Below are 4,914 nucleotides of genomic sequence, written 5' to 3' on the forward strand. Positions count from 1 at the left end.
GAATGTAACCTCTTTTTCTATTTAAAGGAGTAAATCTCTTTGCTAAGACTCAGCTTTGTATGAAAGTTACCTTCATAACCCAGTGGGCCAATTTACATTTGCTGCGCCTATTTTTGGTAAAAGGCAAAAAGAGTAAAAACAAAAAAAAACTAAATCAAATCTCCCCCAACCCCTTTGGTTTTTCCTTTCATTTCTACCTCTCATTAACTCTTTGTACCCACAAGACCTCTTTCATTTGTCCCTCTGTCATTTTTTATGGCCCATTTTAAGCATGGCCTCATTCTGCTTCCCCTGAAGGCTTTTCAATCTTCAATCTCTCTTGTATGGCATGTCAACTACGCTGGGATTTCAAAGCCGTTTTAGAGTTTGATGGAATATGTGACGGAGCATCTGTGGTCCATGCTGATGTCATAGATACTATATTACAACTAGAACATAATATTATTCGACATAGAGACAAATTGAATAGGGTACTGTATATTGAAAGCATGCATCAGTATATCTAAAACACAATATTTCTTGGTCCATTCAATAGCCTTGATTCTATCCTGCACTTGAGTGATTGACATCAGTCTTGTTCCAATTTTTCAGCTGTCTGCATTCTCCTTCTCACCCTCCATTGCAAGAAAATCCAGTTAAGGGGTCAGAAATGATGCGTGATAGAATTTGTCTCAACAAGAAAAGAACCTCGCCATTCATTGAGTGTGTAGTACTACAGCCACATTTTGCATGTATCTAAACTTTTCCAGCCAGCTGATGCTTAGAGAAGGGATTGTAGGGGAGACGTTTTCTTGAAATCTGCTGGAAACTTTAGCAATAACGCCGATGTTACGAGAGACTGCAGCATCTCCATGCACCGGAGACACTGACAGACCTCTGCATCCACTGCAGGGAATCCAGGGAAGTCAAGAATCAGCATCAAATGCATCCCGAACCCAGCCTTGCTTATCTGCTAACCTCTTAAACAAACCAGGTTGCATCGTATTGCTGGTATTCTTCACTCACTGGGCTGAACATCAGATTGAACAAGATAGACGTCAGTCACACTGTAATCTGCCCTCATTAGTCCTGTTTGAATTCGACTGAGAATCCATTGTTTTGTTCATTTTTAACTCTGGCTCACAGTGAGGTGCTGCAAGGGTGCAGATTGGAAATGTTGGGGTTTACAGTATGTTACTGCTTTTTCTGTGAGTCCTAGAGAAGAAATGTGGAAATGCTTGTGACAAATCATCTTTTTGAGGTGCAGAACCCTGTATTTTCTGTTTTAAACTACTGTACTCTATGTGTGGAGGAGTGGGAGATACAGCACTCAAAACAGCCCTCTGTTCTTTTAACTCTGCACAATTAAAACTTGCTGCAACTTGCTTAAAAAAAACCTCAACCATGGTTGTTTTTTTTGTGATTCTTGTATGACCATATGTCTGTTTTAACCCTACTCTTAAAATACTTGCTGCTATTGGAACCTCCCACGATCAAATGTCGTAACTTTGTTGATTGCATTAAGTCTCCCCTGTTAAACATGGAACAGTCCTTAAGATTGGATAACTTTGAAAGACACCTCAATGGATCATTTCTACAGAGTAGAGTAAAGACAAGTTCATCTTTTTATTGCTTCTTTATCCATTCTCTAAACCGCTTGTCCAATGTAAGGTAACTTGCCCAGTCAAACACAGGGACTGTGAGGAAAAATTGAGCATACTTAAAACAAAAATCAGGGACCCACTTGTTCTGAGGCTTTGACATTGCAACCCATTGGCCCACTCTTTCCCAGTTTCCCACTTTTTACTTTAAATTGTCAGTTTCCTAGTAAGGTGTATAAACAACATTCTCTGAAGGTGAAACACCTTTTGCTGACTCTAAAAAAATGAACAAAAATATGACTTTTGAAGACCTTGTGTAAAGTGACAACTATGGATAATTAAGGTGGCTGTAAAAAAAAAAGTATATATATATATATATATATATATATATATATATATATATATATATATATATATATATATATATATATGCAGGTCAAAGAATAATACATTTATTACCCATGGCACTCACATGTTGGAAAGCTGACCTCATTAATCCATGTTATGATGTCCTTGTGCTAAAATGTTCCCCTCTGTCACCTCCCATCTGTGCATTTTGTTTCCTACTGATCCGAGGATAGTGTTTTGTTCCCTATATCAGTTACCTGTGCGATCCAAACAGGGGAAGTTGGTCCAAGATCAGTGTTAAAGGGAAACATCCTCCCAGTTTGTGTAGTTATCCCTAGAGGAGGGTTGTTTCCGTCTCTTCGTCCCATGAGTCAGTCTGTTTGGCTTCACGGATGATGAGGATAGACTTCAGCTTCATTAGCCACTGTCTCTAGAGTGCAGGAGCCCATCAGCAACCGCCTCGGGTCTCTGTGTAATCTCCCAAAAGAAGCACGTGGGAAGAGACAGAACACTGCTGGGGAACAGTATGGAAACTGATGCGCAACACCTAGGAAGCTGAGGATAAACAGAGCAGTTACACTTTCCTGGATGCTGACAGCTGTAAACACATGAAACTGGTGGTTATCCAGTATTTAAACACAATTTATTTAAAAACTAGATTTAAACTCTTTGAAAACCTTCTTAAGTTGATATCGGTGGAGTGCAGTATAGTAGTGCACTAAAGGGAAACACATTCATTAAAATGATGATGCAATAACATGAGCCCCTCCAGACAGTCGTAACACCATATCACGCTCAGAAACATCCCCAGAGCTGCTCTTTTACAACGTGCACCAGTGGTGTGAAGAGAGAGCACGGTGTCAACAGACTGAGATAAGCTGTTTGGAAGGTAAAATATGGTAAGATTAGCACATCAATCTGTGGTGGAGAACTGCCCAGTGATCAGTGCCAGTGAGAAAAATGGAAACAGACATATTAATAACCTCAATTTGGAATCAAGCTTTTATAATAAAGCCTGAGAACAGCTTTTCCATCTCAATAGCTGGGTTTCCATCCAAAGTTATCACATAAAACATTTGCGAATAAGCACTGATGCCATCCAATGTTTCATTGCATTTCAGAATGACCCTAACGACATTTAAGATGCTGTGCAACAAGATCAGTCTGGTTAGTCATGTTATGCCAAGTCTCGCATAGCCAGACCTTCAGACTGACAGCTGAAGGTCTGGAATCCATGACTGCTTTCATTGGCCAAGGCATGTCAAACAACCAATCATAGTTCGTTTCATTTCATCGTCATGTTTCAGGGTGTGGAAATGTTGCCACAATAACAGACTGGTGGGTAAAACTCTTGGACGTATTTGAAAGATTCTATGCTGCGGCCTTTAAATATTTCACATATGTCTTAGAATCCAGCGTTTAGCATTCATCGTCGCAATTGTAAACACAATGACTTTGTTCTTTTGTGAGGGGGCTTGGCGTCATGGTTTCTTTGTTTCCAGGCCGAACATTAAAGAACACAGCACACATGTTTCCCAGAAATCCTGTATAATTCAACCAATCTGATGATACTTCGAAACTCCTGAATTGTTTGCAGTTTGGTGTGTTGTATGCATCAGCCAATGGTCCGTGAGCATGACATCTGAGGCTGATTCTAGGTTATGCCATACCATTGCACAAATCACAAAACTTTTTTTTGGATGTGCATGGAGGAATATATTTGGCAAACGGGTTTCAATCTCTGTTTTTCACACAGGTCAAATTAAGGAATTTTGTTTTGAAATTTGGCATTTCCATCACTCTTTTCTTATGCAATACTTCAAAATGCACATAAAAACAGAGCTAGGCGATGGAGTTTCTCAGCTTGTGGGTGACATCTATACAGACCTGGGTAGACCATTTAGTTTTCCAAACTGGGCTTAATGTAAGAATTGCGGTGGGTTTGTGAGCTGATAAAAAGCCTGAAATTAATTCAATCCTGAATTTATTTAGACGACCATTCTGTATTGTGAATACAGACTAAGCTAAATGGAATGAAACACAGTACTAAGTTAAGAAAAGAAAAATAAGAATTAGGGAGAATAAATTAGGATTTATTTACTGCCTTTGAGTTAATAATATGTAATCATGGAATCCATGAAAAAGCAACTGCAATCTGATTACTACAGTAGCGTTATAAAATGTAATATACTCTAATTAAGAGTACTTGATTTTTGGAATCTGACATGTAATCAGTTTTTACCCAGCACTACCTGTGGATGTATTTGACCTGCTCTGTGACCAAAGGATTATGATTCTTCATGATAATCTTAACCACTTAACACAATGTTGAAAGCCTCACAAGTAAAAGGCTAAATATAGCTCACCAACAGAGTACTACAGTATATAGTCACTCGTTGTCACCACCACTAAGCTTCTGACAACTCTGTAAGTCTTTAGTTAAAAACTATTTCTCTGAAAGTCTGAGGTACAATAGTTTGCATGAGTGTGATTAAACTGTAAACACAGCAAGGCTAAAAAATCTATTAGTGGATAAAATTAGTTTATCAGTTCAGTGTAATTATGTTTAATGCCCCCAACAACAAAATTGTATTACGTATTTACAAATACAGAATAAATATCTTGAGCTTGCTTTAACCCTATTTCAAGCATATGAATAAAAATCTTTAGGATGATAGAAGTTGAGCATGAAAGTCCACCATTGATTCTAACTACCAGTGGGGCAAAAGATGTGGCGAATCGTCCATTAATTTGTATGAATTTGAACAACGTTATTTGTTCAGTTTCGTATTTTTCTGGCTTTGTGACATTGATGGTTATGTTTAGAGGAGAACTTTCATCCTTTGGTAGTTTTTCTTTCTTTTTTTTCAAATCTTATTTATATCATATTCTAAATGGGTTGTGTTTTCCTGAGTTTCATGAGGTTGGTGCTGTCACTGAAGACAAATGCTTTGTGTCCTCATAATGGTGTAGTTAGGGTTAACCC

This window comes from Carassius carassius, chromosome 3 (assembly GCF_963082965.1).
Source record: "Carassius carassius chromosome 3, fCarCar2.1, whole genome shotgun sequence".
In the NCBI taxonomy this organism is placed as follows: domain Eukaryota; kingdom Metazoa; phylum Chordata; class Actinopteri; order Cypriniformes; family Cyprinidae; genus Carassius; species Carassius carassius.